At 39.0% G+C, this 26,596-nt stretch overlaps 1 non-coding gene across 1 annotated transcript; it reads left to right on the top strand.

Moving 5' to 3' along the window:
- The first annotated feature begins 24,137 nt into the window (after positions 1 to 24,137).
- On the top strand, positions 24,138 to 24,244 carry LOC118901403. Its single transcript, XR_005021376.1, has one exon. It is a non-coding gene; the product is annotated as a U6 spliceosomal RNA (small nuclear RNA).
- Positions 24,245 to 26,596: the final 2,352 nt, after the last annotated feature.

Raw genomic sequence — 26,596 nt, 5'->3', positions numbered from 1 at the left:
CACTGCATTTGGCAAGGTCCCTGAAGTACATGTCCTTGACCTCATGAAGCATTCAAACTAGAGGCAGAGACAAAGAGCATGCAAATTAATACATCAATTATTAAAAATTACGAAAAGTACTTTCAAGAGAATTATCATTATCATCCTAATTTTTAATTCCATTAAATTAGAAACAAGTTAGAGGTGCCAATTCCTTCTTACAGGAGGAACACTGGCCACCACAGAGAGAGGGGGACCTAAGATCACATTTTAAAAATGTGAATATTGGCCAAGTTGCTTGACCTCTGGGCCAATTTTGCTGCTGCCAAAAAAAAAAAAAAAAAAAAAAAAGTGAGAAGGATAAATTTAATTCACATTTGTATTTGAAGATCAACTAAAAAAGTGCACTGCATATAAAATATATTGCATATATACCAACTCAGAAACATTTATTATAACTGAAATTTTAAAATATTTTTATTAAATATATCTCTTTTCACTTTGTATATCTATAATATCTAACTCTTGGAATTATTTTTAAAATACTGCTACCATACTTAAAAGTATTCCATCACTATTGTATTAAGCTGCCCTCTGGTGGCTTTTAATTTAGTATATATCTTTAACTATATTAGTATCTGATGTGAAGTATATTTAAGGTACTGTAGTTTGTTTAATACCATATTTTTTTTTTTTTTTTTTTGGGTTGAAGCCATCTGGGCTCAACCTTTTTTTTTTTTTTTTAAGTATTTGTTTATTTATTTGTTTATGGCTGTGTTGGGTCTTCGTTTCTGTGCGAGGGCTTTCTCTAGTTGTGGCAAGCGTGGGCCACTCTTCATCGCGGTGCGCGGGCCTCTCACTATCGCGGCCTCTCTTGTTGCGGAGCACAGGCTCCAGACGCGCAGGCTCAGCAATTGTGGCTCACGGGCCCAGCTGCTCCACGGCACGTGGGATCTTCCCAGACCAGGGCTCGAACCCGTGTCCCCTGCATTGGCAGGCAGACTCTCAACCACTGCGCCACCTGGGAAGCCCTGTTTAATACCATATTAATTCCTACTTTCTAAATGTACTTATTTGGCAGAGGCTTTGAAATTTTCATTTAATAAAAATAGACACTGCCTAATGTCCAGAACAGGGAAAAACAATTTAAAAATTCATGAAGCAGAGTTTCTACATCCAGTTCAACAAATCATCACTTATTAGCATTGTTTCTCTTATTATCATTATAGTACAGGAGTGACTGATATGAGCCTCAGTCATAAAGCACAGAATATAACAATCAAAAACGCCTGAAAACTAAAATACATTTATTAAGTAATGGTCCCTCATACATACTAAAGTCTCTCGTATCACACAATACAGTTAACCTTGGCAATGAACGTATAGAATATTCTCATTAATGAATTGGCTAAATGTTTGTCACTGCCCCAAATAATTTTATAGAGCTGTCTTTTAACTTCCTGCCAAAGATAAACGTGATGTACCTGTTGAAAAGATACTTTTGGTCAAACCAGTCTCTTGTCTTTGGATAATAAAATGGAAATTGTCAATCACTTTTGTTTTATTTTGTTGAACTTTCTCTAGTATGATGATTGTAATGTACAAAATGCCCTTGATTACAAGAACAATATATTTTAACCATAAGTGTTTGAAAGTTAGAGTATCATTCAAATTTTCCTATTATTATTCTTTTTAGATAAGGCAAGATCTATTTGGACACATTAAATTATTTATCTTACATGTATACTCTTTAGTTCAGGGAAAGGAGATCCACATTACATGACATTAAACATTTTTTAAGTTCAAATGTTTATTTAGGTATTTGAGTACCTTCTGTATACCTAACCCTGCACTCTAGAAAAGATGTCCATTCCAGAATAGAAGCTCCAAAGACATTTTAAGCTGTTGCAAAATCATGGGAATTAGCACTTGAGAGGAAAAGTGCTCCAATAGTTCAGGAAAGAATTGAGAGCTATATTAGCTGCAGGGGGAATAAAAGCCTCATAGAGGAAATGGCACTTGAACTGGGCTGTGATAGATTGATGGGATTTTGGTGGCAAAGAATCAAATGTTGAACACATTTCAGATCAGAAAATAAAGATGAACAAAAAGATGTAAGGGGATCACATGTTGGTGAAAAACATTGAGGGAACTGAGCTGAACATCAGTCATCTTTTAAAACAAATCTACACAGTGTTACAGTTGAATACAGAAATAAATCTGCAGCTATGTTTAGCAAAATTCAGAAGATTCAAAGCAACAATAGTTTTACATAATTAGGTAACACATATGAACTGCTATTCATCAGCACCATTGAGCAATTGACCATTATTAGTAGAATTAGTAGGATCTATGGATCAATGGTTATAACAGAGACTAAATGCAATTATTATGTTATTTTAAGCTGCTCAAGTTTTTAAGAACTGAGATACCATTTAAACAGGGAAATGCACAGATCTTATGTGTACAGTTTGGTCAGTTTTGACAAAACTGACACACAGCTTTCAGTTCTGACACCTGTGCTCATCCACACTCCCATCAAGATAAAGAATGTTCTATCACAGCAGAAAGTTCTCTCAGCTCATTCCCAGTTATCCCCACCACCACCACCCGCAAGCAACTGCTGTTCTGATTTCTGTAACCATAGATTAGTTTTGCCTGTTCTTGAACTTCATGTAAGTGAAATCATACAGTATGTACTCTTTTCAGTCTGGGTTATTTTACTCAAGCACAATGTTCGTGAGACTCATCCTTGTGGCTGTATTAGTAGTTAGTCCCTTTTTATTGCTGAGTTGCATTCCACTGTATGAATATATCACAGTTTATCTACTGTCCTCTTTATGGATACCTGAGCTGGTTCCAAGTTAAGGCTACCAGGAATAAAGCTGCTGTGAACACTTACGTATAGGTCTTTGTGTAGTCATCTTTTCATTTCACTAGGGTACATATTTAGGAGTGGGATTGCTGAATTGTATGGTAAGTATATGTTTAACTTTATAAGAAACTGCCAAACAATTTCCCAGAGTGGTTATATCATTTTATACTTCCACTAGCAAAACATGAGAGTCTATAGAGTTTTTATTCTCTTTAGGTTCAGTCATTCTAGAGGGTGTACAGTATCTCATTGTGGTTTAAAATTGTATTTTTATAAGAACTTAATGATGTTGAGCATTTTTCAAGTGCCTATTGGCCATTTCTGTATCTTTTTTGTGAAATGACTGTTCAAACGTTTTTAACTGTTTTTTTCTTTAATATTTTTTATTTTATTTTATTTTTTGCTGCGTAGGGTCTTAGTTGTGGCATGCGGAATCTTCTGTTGCGGCGCACAGGCTCCTTGCTACGCTGGGCGGGCTTCTCTCTAGTTGCGGCGTGCAGGCTCCAGAGCACGTGGGCTCTGTAGTTGAGGCACACAGGCTCTCTAGTTGTGGCCCGCGTGCTCAGTAGTTATGGTGCGCGGGTTTAGTTGCCCCGCGGCATGTGGGATCTTAGTTCCCTGACCAGGGATCAAACCCGCATCCCCTGCATTGGAAGGGGCATTCTTAACCACTGGACCACCAGGGAAGTCCTTTGACTATTTTTAAGATTGGATTTTTTAATATTCTTATCAAGTTGCAGGTATTCTTCATATATTTAGGGTGCAGGTGTTTGGTCAGACACGTGTGTTGTAAACGTATTCTCCCAGCCTGTGGCTTATCTATTTGGTCTCTTAACACTGTCTTTTTGAAAGTGTTTATTTATTTATTTGTTTATTTATTTATTGGCCATGCTGCGTGGCTTGTGGGATCTTAGTTCCCTCACCAGGGATCGAACCTGGGCCCACAGTAGTGAAAGCGCTGAGTTTTAACCACTGGACCACTGGGAAATTCCCTGCCAGTGTTTAATTTTGATGAAGTCCAATTTACCAATTTTTTTTTTCCTTTTGTGGTCAGTGTTTCCTGTTTTCCTCAGGAAATCTTTGCCTACCCCAAGATTGCAAAGATATTGTCCTATGATTTCTTCTAGAAGCTTTATCGTTTTAGATTTTATGTTTAGGTCTATAATCCATCTTGAATTAATTTTTGTGTATGGTGTGAGGTATGAGTTGAGTTTCATTTTTCCCCACATGAATATCTAGTTGTTTCAGCACTGATGAAATGACTTTATTAAGTTTAATTTCTCTGAAATTATGTCAAGACACAGGAAACTTTTAAAAGATTACTGAAAAGAAGGGAAATTAGGAGTAAAAAGGGCACTTGACTCATACTTGAGTCATTCTTTGAACTCATACAGCAAACATGCACAAATGACTGTTAATATTTTAAAAAATACAGCCACCACACATATGAATTTCTGATAGCTCTATTCCCTGAATGAACTAACAAAACTATTTTATATGGAAAGGGTGCTCTATCTGTAGGAGAATCCTGACTTGTTTGAAAACTTGCAGCATCTTTCTATTTCACTAAGTGCCTCTGAAGCCAGTTAAATATTTTGGAGGTGGGGAGGAGCCTTGAGTGGACCTTTTGACCGTGCAAAAATAAAACCCAAATCTCCCTAAATAGAAGTGTTAAGGATTCCTAGGAGCTAGACTGCACACGATAACACACAATGGGCTGGGGCAGGCTTTAGACCAGGACGAGAGAAGAAAACTAGATTTTTCTCTTTCTTTGGTCCTCAGATGAGATGGGGGTTTGTGTTCTGGGTAGGTGGTAATTTGGAGGAGGCATAAACATGGGGTAGAAGGAAGGGGTCGAGGGTGGGGTAGGTGAGTAGCATTTTAGCAACAAGTCAAGGAATAAAATCAAAGGTCAGAATCCCCCCTTGGGAAAGGTTTAGCTGTAAACCCCTGAGTTACTCATTTCCAGTGGCTGGTTTCCTGCATGTTTTTCCATTCCATAGACTCCCAAGTTCTTGGTAAAGTTATAGTTAAATCTTGCTTAGGGAAGTTAAGAGAGGGGCTGTGCTTCAGCTTGGAGCGAAATTGAAAGGGTAGGGGGCAGCAACCTCAAAAAAGTGACCTGTGAAAAGCTGAAAGAATAAACAGAAAAGCTTTGCAAGCAGAATATAAACCACAGAGAGAATACCAAGTGTTTGTTTTAGATGTAACATATTCCAGCTTACATGAGGCACCGTGTATTTATTGTGAGGATTTCTATGTTTTCAAGTAGAAAATTTATATTTAGAGAAGGATTAATTAATGAGGCAAAGAGTAGGGTCACACATGATTTGACTCTTTTTTAAAAAAGCAGTTTGAAAGATGAAAGCTAAATGAAGGTATGAGTGTAATTCTACAGCACAAAAGTTATATTCATGGGGTCACCTTGGAATTGTCTGACTTACACAAAATCATCTAAATGAGTGCTTCTCAAATTTTAATGTTCATTCTGAAACTAATATATGTCAATTATACCTCAATAAATTTTAAATAAAACTTTAATGTTCATACAAATAATCTGTGGCTTCTGATTCAGAAGAACTAGGATGGGACCTAGGAGTCTATATCTTTAACAAGTCTAAAGCAGAGGTTCTTCAAGTTCTGTGCCTAGACCAGCAGCATCAGTACCACTTGGGAACTGGTCAGAATGAAAATTCTCAGACCACACTTCAGAACTGCTGTCCTGACAACTCTTGAGGTGGGACCCAGCAATCTGACTGAACAAGCCCTGCAGGTGATTCTGATGCACACTCAAGTTTTAAAGCCAATGCTCTAGAGCTACACTGTCAGTCATACGTATAAATTCAAAATGTATAAAATTAAATAAAAGTAAAAATTCACTTCTTCAGCATCATTAGCCACATTTCAAATACTCAATAGCCACATGGGGTAACGGCTACCCTATTGGACAAAGAAGACATAGAACATTTCCATCATTGTAAGAAGTTCTATGAGACAGTGCTGCTCTAGGGTACTATGAGTTTGCAATGCTGGCTTCACATGAGAATCACACAGTGGGATTTTTTTAAAGTACCATTTCTTGGGCCCACACCAGACCAACTGAGTCAGAATCTCTGGGAGTGAGATCTTAATCCTCAAAAATTCCTTCTGCACTTGCCCTAAGCTATGAAGATCACCAGCAGCAGAAGTGGGAATAGGAGGTTGGGTAGATAATCCCATCTACTGCAGTATCAGGGAATGAGAGATGGGTTTTCCTAAATTCCCACACTGGGACTTTGAATGTTTTACCTCCATAAACTTCCTTCCTATCAACAAAACAGAGACAGTATCTTCCTTCAAAGAGTTTATAATTCAGCTGGGAAGTCAGTCCTCAAGTAAACTATAAATAACACAGAGAAACAAGAGTTATGAAATGAGGTATACTATGTGCTTTAGGAACCCACAGCAGAGGAATCTAGGGGTCAGGAAGGATCTTCCCAGACAAGGGACATTTGAGTCCATAAGGATGAATAGGAATCTTTCAGAAGAATAGGAGGGGTGGAAAGTTTCCCAGGCAAGAACAACAATATGTCCAAAACCTCGAAAGCAAGAGAGACTATGGTGAGTTCAAGGAACTGAATGAAGTTCAGAATGACTGGAGAGTGTTTTAACACAGGAGATGGGCTGCAGAGGTTGTTGGGGACCAGACGTCACAGGGCTTTATAAATAAGGTGACCTTTTATCCCATTTTCTCAGACAGTCTCAGCTTACACACCTGTTCCTTCATTATTATTAACAGCACTCCCTTTCACTCTCCAAAGTGCCCCGTTTGGACGATAAATTAAATGGCCATATTTCCTACAGGTAAAACTTCAACTTTATCCTAATGGGAACATATTGACGAATTTTAGGCAGAGAATTGACATTGTTAAAGTGTTTTGAAACAATTCCTTTGGCTGCAGAGAGAACAATGAATTGAAGACCAGTTAGAAGGCTGTTACAATTATACAGGCAAGAGACGATAGTGTCCTGGAGTTATGGCATTGTGCATGGAGAAAAGTGGACAGAACTGTGAACTACTAAGAAAAGAAGAAGATAACAATTGAGTGTATGGACAGATGGGAGTCAAGTTGACCACTTTTCTAGCTGGGGGAGGTAGTAATATCATTTGCTATGACAGAAGAGGAAGAAGGAAGGAAAACATTTTTGAGAGAAATGAGGTGTGCTGAATGATTCAAAAATGTCAAGTAAAATGAGGTCTGAAAATTCACTGGCCACATTGGTGAGAGAAGTTTTTCTGGATTTTATGGGACTAATGAATACATTGCAATGGAATGAATAGGAGGTGAATGGAATGGAAGGGAAATGAAGGGAAGAAATTGAGTGGAGATAACTCAAGCAGCTTGGCTTTAAAGAGCAGGGGAGGGCCTTCCCTGGTGGTGCAGTGTTTAAGAATCCGCCTGCCAATGCAGGGGACACGGGTTCGAGCCCTGGTCCGCGGAGCAACTAATCCCGTGCACCACAACTACTGAGCCTGTGTTCTAGAGCTCGCGAGCCACAACTCCTGAAGACCACATGCCTAGAGCCCGTGCTCCACAACAAGAGAAACCACCGCAATGAGAAACCCGCGCACTGCAACAAAGAGTAGCCCCCGCTCACCTCTGGAGAAAGCCTGCACACAGCAACGAAGACCCAGCACAGCCAAAAAATAAATAAATAAATTTATTTTTAAAAAATAATTTAAAAAAAATAAAGAGGTGGGGAGAAATGTAGCTGTGGGAAATTGAAATTGGAGGTTTCCTTTCTTTTAAATAGTTTTTCCACGTGTAATTGCTCATTAGAAGGATCAGATAGAGAAGATTTGAAGATGTGGAAAAGAGAAGCAAGAGAGAAGGATCCAGAGCATAAACGAAGGTTTATTAGTTATCTATTGCTACATAAGAACTTATCCCCAAATTTAGCAGCATAAAACAGTAAATATTTATTATCTCACAGTTCCTGTGTGTCAGAAACCAGGGCACAGCTTAACTGGCACTTCTGGCTCAAAATCTCTCATGAAGTTGCTGTCAGGCTATTTGCTGGGTCTGTGGTCTCATCTGATGACAACAATGGGGGAAGAGGAGGGAAGAGGATCTGCTTCTATATTTCCTCATGTATTATTGTCACCATTCAGCTCCTCAAGGCTGTTGGCCTAAGAGCCTCAGTTCCTTGTTGGCTGTCAGCCAGTGGCCTCCCTTAGCCCATGAACCTCTCCATAGGGCACCTCACAACATAGCAGCTGGCTTCCTTCAGGGTCAGTAAGTGAGAGAGGAAGAGGGAGCTAGAAAGTACCCAAGACAGAAGTCATAATACGTTTGTTAAGCTAACCTCAGAAGTTACATTCTATTACTTTCACTGTATTCTATTTTGGTGGATAAATCACCTATGTCCAACCTTCATTCAGGGGGAGGGAATTTCACAGGGTATGAATATTGTTAAGTGAGAGTCATTGGGAGTCATTTTACAGACTGCCTGCCACAGAGTAATAAACTATCAACAGAAGAGGGAGACCTCTTCTCCGGTAATAGAAAGGAAGGGGAAAGAGTTGGATGTAGATTAGGGCAGTTTTGGATAATTGTAGTGAGAATGGAGAGAGTACTTTTCAGATGGCTTCTATTTTCTATGCCAAGTAAGACACACCATTTTTTAAAAAAATTATTAATTTATTTTATTTATTTAGTTTTGGCAGCGTTTGGTCTTCCTTGCTGCGTGCGGGCTTTCTCTAGTTGCGGCGAGTGGGGGCTACTCTTCGTTGTGGTGCATGGGCTTCTCATTGCGTTGGCTTTTCTTGTTGCGGAGCATGGGCTGTAGGCACATGGGCTCAGTAGTTGTGGCTCACGGGCTCTAGAGCGTAGGCTCAGTAGTTGTGGTGCACGGGCTTCGTTGCTCCGCGGCATGTGGGAACTTCCCAGACCAGGGCTTGAAGCCTGGTCCCCTGCACTGGCAGGCGGATTCTTAACCACTGCGCCACCAGGGAAGCCCCACACCATCTTTTTTTGAGAATTAAGAGGAAATTGGAGTTTTGATAGTAGAGAAGCTTTGAAACAATCACTGTTGGGTATAAGAGAAAGAAGTGATCTGGGAAACAGAGGACTGACTGGGAATATTATGGGCCCAGCTGAAGTGGGGATCCACAAAATTATAGTAAAATTAATCTGCCCAGAAGGGTGATTTTTCTCCAGCAGCACTTAGTAATAGGCAAGAGGAAGTTCTCCATGGCTACTTTCTGATGATTGCCCACTTTCCCTTAGGGTGACATGGAAAGCATGAAAAATTGCTGAGGCTGACACCAAAATTTATATAACCATAAAATTGAACAAAATAGCTGCCAGTGTCAGAGTCTAAAAAAGGAACCTATCACACAGTTTCATTTGCCACAAAATTCATGGAGAGTCAGGTTAGCACAAAATAGGCCAGGTTGCTAAGTTATTGGGTTAGCCAGAAAGTTTGTCAGGTTTTTCCATAGCATCTTATGGAAAACCCCGATTGAACTTTTTGGCCAACCCAATATATGCCATAAAGTTGATTATCTGTCTTCACTGGAATTCATGCTTGCTAAAGATAGTTAAACCCATCGACCACAGGAGAGTGTTATAAGTCTTTCATTGTTTATTTTGGAAAAGATTTTTTTTTTTAATGAAAAATCCCCAAAATGAATTTTTGAGAAACAGGTTCACCGGTTTACTCTGCCTTCTGAACAAAACCTAATTAAAGCTCTACTCTGATGCTTCTATTTCTTATATATAAAACTAGTCCTATTCTATGAAGAATGAGAACCTTTCCCTAGACTGGAGGCCTGCTTAGTGACTGGGAGGAGCTATCAACCTGTCGCGGTTGGCCCTCTGCCAAGTGAGCTAATCACGTGTCAGCTGCCTTGCCGACGCTTGGCCTCTGCAGTGGAGGGAAGGCCCTGACAAAAACAGGCATATACAGCACTGTCTCCCACCCTTGTGTGCATGTGTTGTTGGACCATGAAAGTGAAGATATTCAGGCTCCCTAGCCTGACTCCACTCAGCCTTGCCTCACCTCTTTCTTTATATTCTAGTACCTAGGGAACAAAGGACATCCAAAGAATAGAACGTAAAAAGGCAACATGGGACTTCCCTGGTGGCGCAGTGGCTAAGAATCTGCCTGCCAATGCAGGAGACACAGGTTCGATCCCTGGTCCGGGAAGATCCCACATGCCATGGAGCAACTAAGCCCGTGCGCCACGACTACTGAGCCTGCGCTCTAGAGCCCATGAGCCACAACTACTGAGCCCACGTGCCACAACTACTGAAGCCCGTGTGCCTAGAGCCTGTGCTCCGCAACAGGAGAAGCCACCGTGATGAGAAGCCCGAGTGCCTCATCAAAGAGTAGCCCCACTCGCGCAACTAGAGAAACCCCGCGTGCAGCAATGAAGACCCAACGCAGCCTAAAATAAATAAATTTATATTAAAAAAAAGCAACGTAAGGCAGGAGATAAAATTTTGCTACTCCAGAGACAGTTCAAAGCCAGAACACAAACATGTTGAGATGATAGGCGTTGGATTTCTCCATAGCTGATATTTTCTCAGACAGGAGAGTCTGAACAGCAGAGAAACAAGGATGTTTAGGGTTAGCCAATAAGCATGGTTGACACATTGACCATGACAGGGTAGGACATGGAGACTGGAGGGCCTGAGAGATGTGAAGAGGGCAGGATTGTTGATGAGTGGGTGGTGTTGATAAAGCAGACCAGAGGTGCCAAGGGTGACTGAACCACTGAGCTAGAAGGAGAAGCAGTTGTAGCCCTAAACTGGGCTTTGAATTCACGCCCTCTGGGAGTTTTACAGTGTTATCATGGTATAATGGCTTTTGCCCACTAACTGCTATGCATGACATGATTTATACAGGAGAATGCTTTCCAGATTCCAGTGTTTTTACAGAGATTTAGTCACCTCTCTTCTGTAGAGTGGAGACTCCTACCTAGATCTTGTGGGAGGAATAGAGCAGCCAAAACAGGCCTGGGTAATCACTAGATATGACAACTGAGAGAGATTAAGTTATGTAACAGGTAAAAATCCTTCCTGGTACAAGATTGCCCTTCAAGCAACAATTCCTTCTAAATATCTTTTCCTTACTATTGAAGGGGAAATGCTCGCTGTAGAAAACTTAGGAAACTGATCCATCCATTTACCCGTTCATTCAGTGAAAACACAGAGAGCCTTGGTGGCTTTGCTGGAGTCACAGGGATACAACAACAAATATGGCAGATAAGGTCCCTGCTTTCACGGGCCCTGCTTCCTAGTGAGGGAGACTGCTAAGTAAAAAGCATAATATTTTAGTTAAAGAAAAAATGATCAGGGCAATGAGATGAAGAATGACTGCTGGGTGGGGTGGGTAGTGGAGACACAGCAGATGGGGTGCTCAGACAAGGCCTCCTACAGGAGATGACAGTTGAACTGAGATCTGAATAATGAGAAGGGATCAGTCAGAACTGGGAGAAGGGCATGTTAAGTGAAAGTAATACTTGCCAAGCCCTTAAAATGGGAGAGATGTTAGCCAAGGCTAGGAACTGACCACAGCCCACTGGGGCTGGAGTTGAATGAGCCAAGCAAAGAACTGTCAGAGATTCAGTTAGAGTAGTCGGTAAAAGCAGGACTGTGAAAGACTCTGCAGATGGTGGGAAGGATTAGCATTTTGTTCCAAGTGCAATGGAAAGTCAAGTTGGGATTTTAGGCAAGGAAGGCACATGATTTTTCTACATTTTTAAAAGATGACTTTGGAGAAAGGAGGGTGGATAAATTAGGAGTTTGGGAGTAAAATATATATACTACCATATATAAAATAGATAACCAACAAGGACCTATTTTTATATATGTAAATAAACTGAATAACTGTGCTGTACACCTGAAACTAACACAACATTGTAAATCAGCTATACTTCAACAAAAATTTTTTTTTAAAAAGATGACTTTGGCTGCTTTGTGAACAATAAATAGGGAAGGTATAAGAAAGTATTAAAAAGAAAACAAAATCTATGAATATGTTTCCAGAATCATAATTCTAATGCAGGTACAGTTTTTTTGTGTTTGTTTTTATGGGTTTTTGTTTGTTTGTTTGTTTTTGCTCCAGAAAGCTTTATTGTTTCCATTTGGTCCCTGGCTTGGGAAAGGGGCAGGTACAGTTTTGTGTCTACTTTTATCATTCCGTATCATAAGGATATAAACATGTCATTAAAAGTCATATGAAATAATTTTTCAAGTGAATGCATGAAACTCTTGTCTGTGTCTTACCTTAATTTATTTCACCAGTCCCCTACTGCTGGGTAATTAACTTATTTCCAATTTTGCCTGTTTTAACTATGGCAGCTATAGTGATATTTTTATTTAATCTTCGGCTACATTTTCCACCTCATTAGAATCCATTCCTATATGTGGAATGGGACTATAGGATCAAAAGATACGAGTGCTGGATTGTTCTATTTTCAACTTGGTGAAGCTGGGAACTACAGTGCCCAGAATTCCTTTCCCTGCGCGCTTAGAGGTAGAGCTGGCCAAGAGGGGAGCTCATGTGAGAGGAACTCACCAGGAGTGAGGCAGCAGCTTTGCTTACTCTGTGGAGGTCTCTGTTGTCAGAAGCTGAGCTGCCTGCTGGGCTCCAGGTTGTTCTCACTCTTCTCTTGGCATCCAGACCTTTTTCCTGACTTCTGGCCCTGCTGATGGACAGTGGCCCTAGATTGGCTGCCCAATGCCCGGCTGCAGATCCCCAGAGTCAATGGCCTCCCAGAGACCTCCCAACAGATCCGAATCCCCTTTTGCATGCCCACAACAGTGTCTCAGATCTGCTCTCCCTTGTTCACTCACCCCAGTGCTTGAGGATTGGTGTGTCGCTCTGACTCAAACCCCTGTCAGGGCTTCACTTCCCCAGCTTTCCCCACAGCTGTATAAGGTCCATTCATATAATAAATCCCATACTCTGTAACACTCATAGTTCTGCTTGCCTGACTCGTACAATATATGAGTATTCTGATGGTTCTTGTGACATATCGCCAGATTGCTTTCCTGAAAACTCATGACCAGTTATACACCCACCAGAAGTTTATGAAAACGCTCATCTCATCACCTTCTCAACAGTATTGATATTTTCAATCACTTTCAATTTTATGGGGAAAAGTTGATATCTAGTTTTAGTTTACTTCTCTTTGATCACTAATGATGTTGACCTTTTTGTGTGTGTGATACTTTCTGTGATACTTTGATACTTTCCCTTTTCTTTCCTACTGGGGACAGTTACCATGTTTGTAAAGATTTTTGAAAAATTTGAGAAAACTTAGTAGCAACTTTATTTATACTTCTCCCTTTTTATCCATTTTGTTGGCACTTCCTGCCTAAGTTCGTTCAGGTTATAGACTATAGGTTGGTGGTGGTGGTGGTGGTGGCAACGGGGTGTATGTGTGCTTTAGTCTTATATCATAGCTCAGTATGGTCAATTTATAAATCAGTACATAAAGATGAATCAGTTAGGGCTTTTAGATTAAAAACAATAGAAATCAAATCTGCTGGAATTAAGGAAAATGGAATTATATGGGAACTCATGGAATTTATGCAAATCTTTAGAGGCCTAGGCCTAAGTTCAGTGATCAGAGCGCTAGTGCAGGAATGAGTAAATTCTACCAATGTCAGTTTCATTTTCACTCTGTTCTAGATTTAAATTCCCAGGAGTGAGCTTGAAATTGACCTAACTTACACTGGAGCACTGGCCCCTAGTTCCATCTGGTTGTTGAGTGAAAGGATCTGGGTGAAAGAACATCCAAAGGCCCCTTTCTCATCCATAGTGGGAGGGAAGGCACTTGAATTTACCATTTTACCAAAAGTATTTCCAAAGCAGAGGGAGTAATTTCCCAAGGAAAACTGAAATGTTTTTAAGAAGCACCCCAGTGCTTCTTGAATGTTGGGTGGCCAAAGTCCAAATACACATAAGCAAAATCTAGCAGTGTCGGGTGAATTTTCACTGACATTGATTATGTAGGGAACGCATTTTGGAATCTCATACTTCTTTTTAACTACAAGTATTCTATGAACCATCATTTATAAACCTATCTTGGAAATATATAAGTGAATTTCCCTTTTAAATTTTTATAATATTATCTGAGCTTTATGGCTTTCAACAACCACTAGTCGATCAAGACTTTTGATTGGGATGTATTACATGTATTTATCATACCATATAGGAAAGCCTTATTGCTTAAAAAACTATACAGTCCTGGAGTAGCAGTTTTTAATGTGTGTGAAACCTTTTCCATGAGGATTATTTCTTTAGAAAGATGTTTTGCTAAAAAATAGAAGGGATTAACAGATTTAACAGAAAGCCCTACCAACAACTTTCAGCATCTTTTATACATGCTTTTTAAAAAATATACATACCTTCTTTTGTGGTTATACAGTTAAAATACCAATATATATTATCGAGCAATTGTGGAGCTGACTTCTTTCCCATTTGCTTTTATGGCAATTACTCTCCAGTAAGAATAAGCAATAAGACCTAGTTTTCTGAATTGCTGGTTGAAAGCAAGTACTTGTTTGGCAGGTAAGTGGGCATTGTAAATAGGAAAGCCACTTTGAAAAAAACTAAAACCTGAATATATAAGCAATTTAGGACTAAAAAATAAGGAACAAGAAAGTGCTCCCATAATATAAGGGATTAGAATCAGAATCTAAAAAGCTCTGGGAACCCAGGCAACTTCCTTCTCAACTGCCCTCTCTGGTCTTGGGTCTCTGGTTTCCACTTTTCTGGACTTCTCTGACTTTTTCCATTTCTTTCTTTATAACAGCATTTTCTGCTTCTGTACATAGTAGCCCTTTCTCACTTACTACACTATATAAAGTCATTGCCTGTGATTATGGTCTCTGTCTCCATTAATTGTCCTCTAATATTCATTTGCCCTTTTATCTACAATAAATAATGTTTTAGCTAGGCCCATGACTACTTAGATATACACTATATTTTTCAACCTTCCTTGCAGCCACCTGTGGATTTATGACTCTCTTTTGACCAGAAATAATAAGTAAAAATTCTAGGTCAAACTCTTAAAAGGAACGTGCATTTCCCTTTCCACCTTCCCGTTGGTTGTGAGGTAGAGATGTTGAGAGCCAGAGAAGCTGACCTGTGCCCAGAGAGGAAGCCAGGTCAAGATGGCACAGCCATCCTGTGGGCCTGGCTGTCTACCTCAGGGCTCCAAGGTGGGAGAGAAATTTCCACTTCTTCTACTCTGGGGTCTCTCTGTCACAAAGGCTTACACAGCATTCTAGATAGAATACACCCTTCAAGATTTGAACCTCTGCAAGGGTGAGTGGCAGGACTTTTCTTTTTCATAGTTGTCCCCAATCTTTAGAACAGCTCATATTTGGCACTCAAAAAATGTTGGTTAAATGTTGTTAGGAGCTGAATTGTGTCCTCCCAAAATTAGTATGTTGAAGTCCTAACCCTCAAGTACTGCAGAATGTGACTGTGTTTGGAGACAAGGTGTTTAAAGAGATAATTAAGGTTAAATGATGTCATTAGGGTGAGCCCTGATCCAAAATGACTGATGGTCCTTATAAGAGGGCATTTGGACACAGGCACAGGGGAAAGACCATATAAAAACACAAGAAGAAAACAGCCATCTACACCATCTACAAGTCAAGGAGAGAAGCCTCAGAAGAAACCAACCCCACTGACACCTTGATTTCAGACTTCTAGCCTCCAGAATTGTGAGAAAATAAATTTCTGTTGTTTAAGCCATCCCGTCTGTGGTTCTTTGTTATGGTAGCCCCAGACAACTAATACAAATGTTTAAATGCTAGGAAAGTTTTTATAAAAGTTTTGTTTTGTTTTGTTTTTTAATAAAAGAAGACCTGGGGGATTAATCAAGGTTAGAAAAAAATAGGTAGATAGAAAATGTTTTTCTTCTTTTACTCAAGGATAACTTCAAAGTGTGCTAGAATCACTTAAAGTAAAAAGAGACCATTAAAGCTAAAAGGTAAAGTTCAATATTTTCAAGTTTGCAGATGATTTGAGTCACTGTGGACTTAGCAATTGACTAGAAATCTAATTACTGATAAGAAATTCAGAGGAAAGATCGTTCTGTATTTTAAAATCCCCAAGAACACTGCAAATTGCACCACTCACATTATCCACAGTAAAAACGACTGCTTTAAATAGAAAATTCTTATGTAGCTGAAGAGCAAATTCTTATTCAAGTGACAGTAATAGCAGAATTTCAAGATGTGCTCAGACCAAAAAAAGTTACTCTTAAGATTTTCTTTAGAGTTTAATGAGCTAAAAATCTATGACTGCACTCAAGTCAGAAGACAAACTTTTATAAAGTATGTGTTTGTTAAGAACTTTCATTTAAAGTAGTAAAAACCTGAAGAGTAAACAAAAAACATATTTTACTCGAAAGTTATGCGGGGTCTCTCAGAACCAATAGGCAGAAACTGAAGGTGGCCTCAGGTGAGAGTGGAACCAGGAACTGGAAAGTAGTTAAGATCTTCGGCCATCACTCTTACTTTGTGTGTGTGTCACTTTCTCTGGGCCCTCTTGGTCTCTCATCTCTGTTCCTTTATTCAGCTTTATTCCCACTCCTATCCTCTTCCTTCTCTCTTGCTCTCTGTGGCCAAAGATGAAAGTGGTAGCGGTGAGGCATGTTATATAAATAGAGCAGACATACCTTCCATCTACAGGAGCAGGGGAAGTTGTTTCTTGGAGAACTGGGGATGAGTTGCTTTCAGGCTAATATATGTTATCATATTCACTTAAAAAAAATCCACTTGACTTCTCATCCTTAACATTTTTCTTGATTAGAAAAATCACACACCTTTGGTAGCTGAATATAAAATATAAATACTTTAAAAAAATTCACATCATTGTCTTCCTATTTTCTTAATGAATTGTGACTTGAAACGAGATGAAAATGAGCCAGGCATTCTAAAAGATCTTGCTTACAAATTAAGAATTTATCTTAAAACAAATAAGAGATTAAATACAAGAAAAATGAATTTAGCTTGCATTTCTGTTACCCGATATCAAGAACAGAAGGTAGGAGAAGGCAGTCTACATTTATGGTGCCTGTAGGCAAAACATGAGGAAAATACTATGTTTTGGAAAAGAAAAAGTGAAGTCCTATTTAGACTTCACTGAGGAGTCTATATTTAGAACTTTTTCCCAAGGCAATTTCAATTGTATTTATGAGGTGGTTTTGTTTTGTTTTTTTTATCATCTCAGTGTGTGTTTTAAGTGTCTTTTATGTAATGCTAAATATGAACTTTTGGACAGTTTCAAGAGTTTAAAAGACTAAGTGGCACTGTATTTTTATAACGTCACTGGGAAGACTAATGAAATATCATACCAATTTGTTTACACTTTTTTTATGCTTCAAACAATAAAGGCATTTTACCTTTAAAAAAACCACACACTTCATTAGGGCATGATTTTATAGGGAACATAGTGATTAGTCATTGAAGTTGATAAAGCTCTATTCTCATGTAGTGTTCCATATGACCTTAAGAAGTTAGTTTCTGGGGGTTTAGAGTCTCTGCTAGGGGACTAGAATTCTGAGCTGAACCTTCTTAATTGGTACTAAAATCAGACAGGCCATTGGAGATGGGGAATGAGAAACAAAGCTCTTTGTACACATATATACATCTTAAATTTTGACACAAGCTGTCAATAAACAGAAGAACCAGTTTTCAAAGTAGGAGTATTTCCTTCCCAAATGTTTAGACTGCCCTTACTGAAGAAGCTGATGAAGAATTGATGCTTTCAAGAATATAGAGTTCATTAAATTGTTTGAGTCTTTCTCTGACATTTATCACATTGTAGCATATTTTCAATTGGCCCAAATGTTGGGTGTTATAAATTTAGCAATAATTTCATGAGTGGATTATTGTTTGGCAGTTTATAGCTCCTTCTCCTTGGAAACTAGGAGGATGCAGATATGAGGCAGGTTGGTACCTAGGCAAAATGGGGCTGACAAAGAAGAGAATTTACGCTGACATAGGACCCCTCCCTACCAGGGTGCAAGGGAGGGAGATGGGGGAGCTAATCCACATCCTTAGGAAGCAGAGCAGCCCAGACATGAGTCATTCACAGAATACCATCAAGAAGCCTACCAGACATGATTCTTTCAGTTGGCAAGTGACAGAAACCTCAGCCCAAATTGGCTTGAGCAAAACCCAAATGAATTAGCTCATAAAACTGGACAGTCCCAGGAGAGTGTTGGCTGTAGGTGTGGCTTATGTGGAAACTTACATGATATAACCATAACCCAGTTCTCTCTATCTCTTGGCTTGGCTTGGTTCTTCTCTGATGTGTTGGATTTATTCTAAGACAGGTCCTACCCTCATGGTTGTGAGACAGTTGTCTGAAGCAGTGCCATCCTTCAATCCAGATAAAAGGGATCCTCCTGTGGACCCTGTACTATAGGGAGTTCTTCTCTGGCTCTCCTTCAGCCATGCCCCTCCCCATGGGGCAAAGAGCCTCAGGAGCCAAAGACACATACTCCCCCAGAACCCTCTCACATCCCTCTGGATCACACTCTGGATACCACAGACCAAAGGATTCCCTGCCAAAAATCTCCAAGCTAGTTCTCAGCCCTCAGTGGACCTCTCCTTTTAGCCCATCCCCCTGAAGGTGAACTAAACTGACAATCTGCATACCTTTGGGCCCAAGAGTGAGCTGTTTGCAGATGATGTGTATGGAATTTAGATGAGCAGGCTGGGTTGTTCATACATATCTTATGAGTCCCCTTCTGGCAGAGAATTGAGGCTGGAGTGAGAAGAGAAGGAGTTGGGCCGAAATGTGTGTGATCTCTTCATCCAGCCATGTTCCAGAGCAGAAATCTGAGGAGTCTGAGAATCTGAACATTGCCTTCTGGGTCATTATGAAAGTATATTTGTCCAGGTAGGAGAAAAGAACAATTTGTATATAACATTGTGTTGGATTTTATAATGTTTACATTTTTAAGCATATGGTTCTATGTTTAGAACATAGGCTTCCATTTGTTTCCTTACTCTGTGAGCTACAAATATTAGAGTCAAATCTGATTAAGTTACAACCTTACAGGTTTAAGTTTAACCAAAGAAGAGGGAACAACTATCCTACAACTTCCAGAGGAAGTCCTGACATTTTCTCTGCTTGGGTCATTTTAGGTCACATTCCCACCTTTGAACCAATCACTGTGGAAATAGGATATCTTGGGTCCCAAACTCCATTCCTAGGGCTTAGAACAAAGGCCCACCCAGTCTACTTGAACTAAAATGGGGGAAGGCTGAATCCCAAGCAAAATTTGGAACTGTCGCTAGAAGGAGGAATGGGTGTTTAAGCTAGAAGGCCAGCCATGATACTGGGAAATTTTATCTGGTTCTCAGTTGTAAGGTATCGATGACTTGTTTTACAGGATGGCCTGGCAGGAACTGTTTGATCCTAGGAGGAGGGCCATCACTATTAGGTAAGGAAGGTGAGAAGGCAGACAGGGCAACTGAGGCAGACCCTGTACACATGGAGAAGCAGGAAGGGGTGAAAGAAAGCTCTAGATAAGGAGTGCCTAGGCATCCAAGGCACACCAGAGACTCTAGGTTTGTCAGAACAGCCCAGGGATCCAGATCTGGTACGATGAGTTAATTTTGAAAAGTTTGCAGATAGTCTGAGGAACATATGATTGGACAGAAATGGGTGAAACTGTGCCTGTGAGCAGAGGGCATCTGTGGAAAAGACAAAGGAAAGGAGATGAGGCAGGGAAGTGAAACCAGGCTGGCTTTCCCTAACATTACTTCCAGAGAGAAAACTGTTCAAAGAAAAGCTGGTCTCTTGAGTGTGATATTTGCAATGTTAGAACCATTATGACCAAAACAGAGTTTATACACTTTTTTTAAAAAGCATTAGATGAGAATATTATTAGTTTTAAGATCCCCAAATCATGTTTATGTTTGCTCTGCCATAATTCATAAAGTTCTAAGCCCTTTATAAACAGGTGGTTTTTATTAATAATCAAATATATTCAATTTACTATCATTACATAGATGGTGAACTAAAGCACAACTTAAGCCACAAATTGCAGGATTTACTCCCAACCCCTTCCCTATCACTTGCTTTCTTTGTCCAGCGTTTCTAACGATGTTTCCATTTCTATTGGCTTAATTTTCTGGTTATAACATTTTAAATGTTGCATGAAATAAAAGCATAGTACCTCATATATTATAGGGACTCATCACATATATGATTTATATGGAAGAAAGTAAGATAGCCTTTACTAATGTCCTAATTCATATCATATTGACTCACAGAAATTTGAACCTAGAAAAATATTTGCCTTAACACACGCATTTCAAACGCAGGTACTGGATAATGGGAACATCCCAAGATACCTGAAAATCAACCACTTCTTTGTCTACACATAAGAGTGGCTTTAGATGGGTTAACACTAAAAGACTTCCTTTTCTATCAATAACTGGGAAACATTAATAGTTGTTTGTGAAAATAGAAAAAATTCTATTGGGGGAAAATGTTTACTTCTCAGGAACTCAAGGCTTGGAGATCAGTTAGCTTAAAACCCCATTTGATGCAAGAATTCTTTTTCCTTTTTTATTGCCTTGACAATAAATAAATTATTGCAAGGTCAGGCAATTCTGAAACATCTTTAACAAAGAGCAAATGGCTTTGAAACACTGGATGTAAGTTAACAGTCAGGTAGTAGCAGCAACACCACAGAAAGCAAAAGAGATAGACTGGTCCTGGAATGTTGGGAGTCCCAGTCTACATTCTGCTACTTGGCACTTACTCAAGTTTCTTACCAATTATTTCTCACATTATATCAACACTGGGCACATATCAGCTTTTGATATTTGAAATGCCTGGAAATCTTTTAATAGCTTGGCCCTAGGCAAATTTTAAAACTCGTGTTCCTAGAAATTACACTGAAAATTATATTAGAACTCACTGATGTTTTCATTTTCCAGGTTATATATTTTCACCAGTAAGAAGTGCTCAGTAACTTCACTGCCATGGTTTATGGATTGCAAGAAGCATGGAATGATGATAGAGCTGAAGGGTCCCAGATGGATCAAATCAAAAAATCATCTTTCTCATTTTATAGTTGAGAAACTCAGGCCTAGATCACTTGGCTGGTTAGTAGCAACCCCCAAGGATGGGTAAATTAGTGGCTTAATGACATCACTTAAGGACCTAGGTAATTTCCAGTTTTCAGTTCTGCCTCCTTCAAGGTATCAACTTTTTCCACATGCTTATCTCATGATAGGAAAGTAGCTGAAGCAGCTCTGGGAATCACACCTAGATATAATATTGCCAAACTAAAGATGAGGAAGCCGTCCTTCTTGTGTCTTGTTTAAGAGTAAGAAAGCCTTTCCTAGAAGCTTCTAGCAGATTTCTCATTTCTGACTGGGACATGTGTCCTTTCTAAAACAATGGCAAGTAAAATGAGAATGCCATAGAGCAATTAGGATTTACCTTCTGGGGCTGGAATAGGGCCAGCCTCTCACTAGTATGTGGCCACATGGAGGAGAGTGGCTATTTGAACAAAATCGGAGTCATGGTTTTAGCACATATGTGTAGAGAAATAGATATTGAGTAGGCAACCAATAAAATCTTCTATAATTAGGAGCCCAAAGCCTCAAGTAACAGCTAGAGATCACTGGAAATGATTTATTTTAGAACCTACAGAGCATTTCTCTGCTGTCTCTTGCTCTACTGCACCTAAATTTTCCCTCCTCTTTCCTGTCTGCCTTACCACCTTCTCCTTCCCTATCCTTTCCCTAAACTGGCTATGAACTGAAATTAGTCTACTCCATTTTGAGGGCCTACTATATGCAAAGCATCATACTAATATACATCAATGCATGGAGTTTTTTCTTAAGTGTTCACTGTATCTCAAAAGGCTGATGAATATATTATTTTCTCTACTGGTCATTTCATCCTATGATCAGAATTACATTCTCCACTAGTGGGAGGTCTTTTGTTTCCTTAAAATCCTCTTTTATTACAGTTCCTTTTCCCAAAGACCATATTGGTACCATTGTACTAACTGAGAAGGGGTCAGTTCCTTTGTGTTCCAAAATTTGCTATAAATATTGAAATGAATATTATTCTTTAGCTCTGAAGGAATCTAATGCAATCATCATGAATTATGATATAAATGTATAAGGGATGACTATAAAGGAATAAGGCTTGTTATTTTTTAACATAACAAACCTTTGTTAAAGATAAGCCAGTTCGTTCACTGGGTGGAAAAGCATAGGAAAGCACCTAGATTTTTCAGGAAAGAAAAACCTATCTGAAGTCTCCACTGAAATATTTACTATTTTTGTGGCTTTTTACAAGGTGTTTCTAAATCTTAGTTTTCTTTTCTCTAAAGTAGAAAAAATAAAAATACAAAGATAGGGTCAGGCTATAATTTATTGTCCAACTGGGACACTTTCTGCATGTTGCCGTCAGAAATTCTTTCAGGTCCTTTGTGGGGAAGTTTTGGTTGAAGTTTAAAATATACACAGAAAAGTGTACATATCATAAATGGATTTTCAAAAACTGAATAAATCTGTGAAACCAATAACCAGATTTAAAATCTATAAAATTGGAGGGGAAGGAGGAGAGAAGGGCCGAGAGCCACGGTGAGAGGTGGCATTCCTGAATTGGTTGTATGGACGCCTCCCCTTGGGTCCTAGCCCAGCCGAAGCCCCCTGCCTCAGCGGGGAAGGTTCTTTCCCTGTTGGATTCCCACTGCCATCAAGGAAACCTAGGCTGAGATACTAACAGCACACGCCTGAGTCAATGGCCAGAGAATGGAGAAGCGGGAACTTGGTTGGCAAATCAACTTCGCCTCCAGGGGCTCACAAGGAAGGAAGTTTAAAGCCATGTGGCTGACAGGGTCTTGGTGCTCTGGCCTGGTGTCAGGTCTGAGCCTCTGAGGTGGGAGACCTGAGTTCAGGACACTGGACCACCAGAGACCTCCCAGCCCCACATAATATCAATCGGCGAGAGCTCTCCCAAAGATCTCCATCTCAACACTAAGACCCAGCTCCACCCAACGGCCAGCAAGCTCCAGTGCTGGATGCCCTGTGCCAAATAACTAGGAAGACAGGAACACAACCCCACCCACTAGCAGAGAGGCTGCCTAAAATCATACTAAGTTCAAAGACACCACAAAACACACCACCTGATGTGGCCCTGCCCACCAGAAAGACAAGATCCAGCCCCACCCACCAGAACACAGGCACCAGTCCCCTCCACCAGGAAGCCTACACAAGACACTAAACCAACCTCACCCACTGGGGGCAGACACCAAAAACAAAAGGAACTACGAACCTGCAGCCTGCAAAAAGGAGACCCCAAATATAGTAAGTTAAAGAAAATGAGAAGACAGAGAAATATGCAACAGATGAAGGAGCAAGGTAAAAACTCACCAGATGAAACAAATGAAGAAGAAATAGGCAGTCTACCTGAAAAAGAACTTAGAGTAATGATAGTAAAGATGATCCAAAATCTTGGAAATAGAATGGAGAAAATACAAGAAACGTTTAACAAGGACCTTGAAGAACTAAATGCAAACAAACAATGATGAACTACACAATAAATGAAATTAAAAATTCTCTGGAAGGAACTAATAGCAGAGTAACTGAGGCAGAAGAATGGATAAGTGACCTGGAAGATAAAAGAGTGGAAATAACTACCACAGAGCAGAATAAAAAAAAAAAGAATGAAAAAATTGAGGACAGTCTCAGAGACCTCTGGGACAACATTAAACGTGCCAATATTCGAATTATAGGGGTCCCAGAAGAAGAAGAGAAAAAGAAAGGGTCTGATGTAGAGAATGGACTTGAGGACATGGGGAGGGGGAACGGTAAGCTGGGACAAAGTGAGAGAGGGGCATGGAGTTATATATACTACCAAATGTAAAATAGATAGCTAGTGGGAAGCAGCCGCATAGCACAGGGAGATCAGCTCGGTGCTTTGTGACCACCTAGAGGGGTGGGCTGGGGGGGGAAGGAGATGCAAGAGGGAGGGGATATGCGGATATATGTATATGTATAGCTGATTCACTTTGTTATATAGCAGAAACTAACACAACATTGTAAAGCAATTATACTCCAATTAAGATCTTTAAAAAAATCTATAAAATGCAGACTAAGAAATAGAATATTACCAACATTCAAACTGAAATATTTTTGAGAGTGAAAGGTGGCATTATTTCTTTTAAAAGCCAATTGAGGTATATTGATATATGATAAACTGTGCATATTTAAATTTACAGTTTGTGCTCGCTTCAGCAGCACATATACTCAAATTGGAACGATACAGAGGAGATTAGCATGGCCCCTGTGCAAGGATGACACACAAATTCGTGAAGTGTTCTATATTTAAAAATTAATGATGATAAAAAATAAATTTACAGTTTGATGGGTTTTGGCATACACCTGTGAAACTATTGCCACAGTCAAGATAATAAAAATATTCACCATCTCAAAAAGTTTCCTCTTTGTAACCTTTCCTTTCACCCCCATCTTCCCTATCTTCAGGTAACCACAGATCTGGTTTCTGTCACATTTGCATTTTATAGAATTTTATATAAATAGAATTATCCACTTTATCTTTTTTTGTTTGACTTCTTTCACATAGAGATTCTTACAGATTGTATGTATCAAAAATTTCTTCCTATGGATTTCTGAGTAATATTCCATTGTATAGCTATACTGTAATTGTTTATCCATTCTCCTGTTACTGGACATTTGGGTTTCCATTTTGGAGTTATTCCAAATAAGGCTGCTATGAACATTCATGTAAAAGTCTTGGTATGGAGATATGCATTCATTTTTCTTATGTAAACATCTAGATGTGGAATGGCTGGGTGGCATGGTAGGTGCCTTTAAGTTTTTAAGAAACTGTTAAATATTTTCCAAAGTGATTGGACTATTTAACATTCTTTATAGCAGTGTTTTGAAATTATAGTTGGTCCACATGCTCACCAACATTTGGTATGGTCAATGCTTGTTTATAATTTTAGCCATTCTAGTGAGTGTGTAGTGGTATCTCATTTTGGTTTTAATTTACATTTTCCTAATAACTAATGATGGTGAACATGTTTTCATGTGCTTACCTGAGGGGGCTCTATTTTTAATTACACTAAGACAACCAGCATAAAGTAGGACTGTCCTGGGCAAACTGAGACATATGGTAGCCTAAACAAAGGTAAATGAAGGTTTGAGTTGTGGATGTTGAAACATCCATGCACCCCTGGAATAAATCCCACTTGAACATGGTGTATGTGATACACCACATTAGCAAAATGAATTTAAAAATCATATGATCATCTCAATAGATGCAGAAAAAGCATTTGACAAAATTCAACATCCATTCATGATAAAAACTCTCAACAAACTGTGTATAGAGGAAACGTACCTAAACATAATGAAGTCCATATATGACATGCCCATAGCTAAAATGCTCAATGTTGAAAAACTGAAAGCTTTTCTACTAAGATCAGAAACAAGAAAAGGATGTCCACTCTTGCCACTTTTATTCAACATAGTACTAGACGTCCTAGCCACAGCAATTAGTCAAGAAAAAGAAATAAAAGACATCCAAATAAAACAGAGGTAAAACTATCTCTATCTGCAGATGACATGATGTTATATAAAGAAAACACTAAAGACTCTACCAAAAACTGTTAGAACTAATAAATGCATTCAGTAAAGTTTCAGGATACAAAATCAATATTTAAAAATCAGTTACAATCTTTATACAATAATAATAGACTATCAGAAAGAGAAATTAAGAAAATAATTCCATTTGTAATTGCATCAAAAAGAATAAAATACCTAGGAATAAATTTAACAATGGAGGCAAAAGACCTATACACTGAAAACTATAAGACATAGATGAAAGAAACTTAAGAAGACACAAATAGGTGGAAAGATATTCTGTGTTCATTGACTGGAAGAATTAATATTATTAAAATGTCCATACTACTCACAACAATCTACAGATTCAATGCAACCCCTGTCAAAATTCCAATGATGTTTTTCACAGAAGTAGAACAAACAATCCTAAAATTTGTATGGAACCACAAAAGACCCTGAATAGTCAAAGCAATCTTGAGAAAGAAAACAAAGCTGGAGGCACCATGCTCCCTGATTTCAAATTATATTACAAAGCTATAGTAATCAAAACCATATGGTATTGGCATAAAAAACAGATACATAAACCAATGAAACAGAATACCAGAAATTAATCCATGCACATAAGGTGAATTAATTTATGACAAAGAAGCCAGAATATACAATGGAGAAAGGACAGTCCCTTTAATAAGTGGTATTGGGAAAACTGGACAGCTGCAGGCAAAAGAATGAAACTGGACCACTATCTTACACAATATACAAAAATCAACTCAAAATGGATTAAAGACTTGAATGTAAGACTTGAACCATAAACTTCTAGAAGAAAATATAGGCAGGAAGCTCTTTGACATCAGTCTTGGCAATGACTTTTTGGATTTGACACCAAAACGAAGACAAAAAAGCAAAAATAAACAAGTGAGACTACATCAGATTTAAAGCTTCTGCATAGGAAAAGAAACCATCAACAGAATGAAAAGGTAACCTATGGGATGGGAGAAAATGTTTGCAAATCATAGATCTGATAAGGGGTTAGTACTCAAAAAATACAAAGAACTCATACAACTCAATAGCAAAAAAACAAACAAAAATTGTAGCTATG

This window comes from Balaenoptera musculus, chromosome 9 (assembly GCF_009873245.2).
Source record: "Balaenoptera musculus isolate JJ_BM4_2016_0621 chromosome 9, mBalMus1.pri.v3, whole genome shotgun sequence".
In the NCBI taxonomy this organism is placed as follows: Eukaryota; Metazoa; Chordata; class Mammalia; order Artiodactyla; family Balaenopteridae; genus Balaenoptera; species Balaenoptera musculus.
Note: the sequence above shows the minus strand (reverse complement) of the source record. Positions and strands in the feature narration are given on the sequence as shown.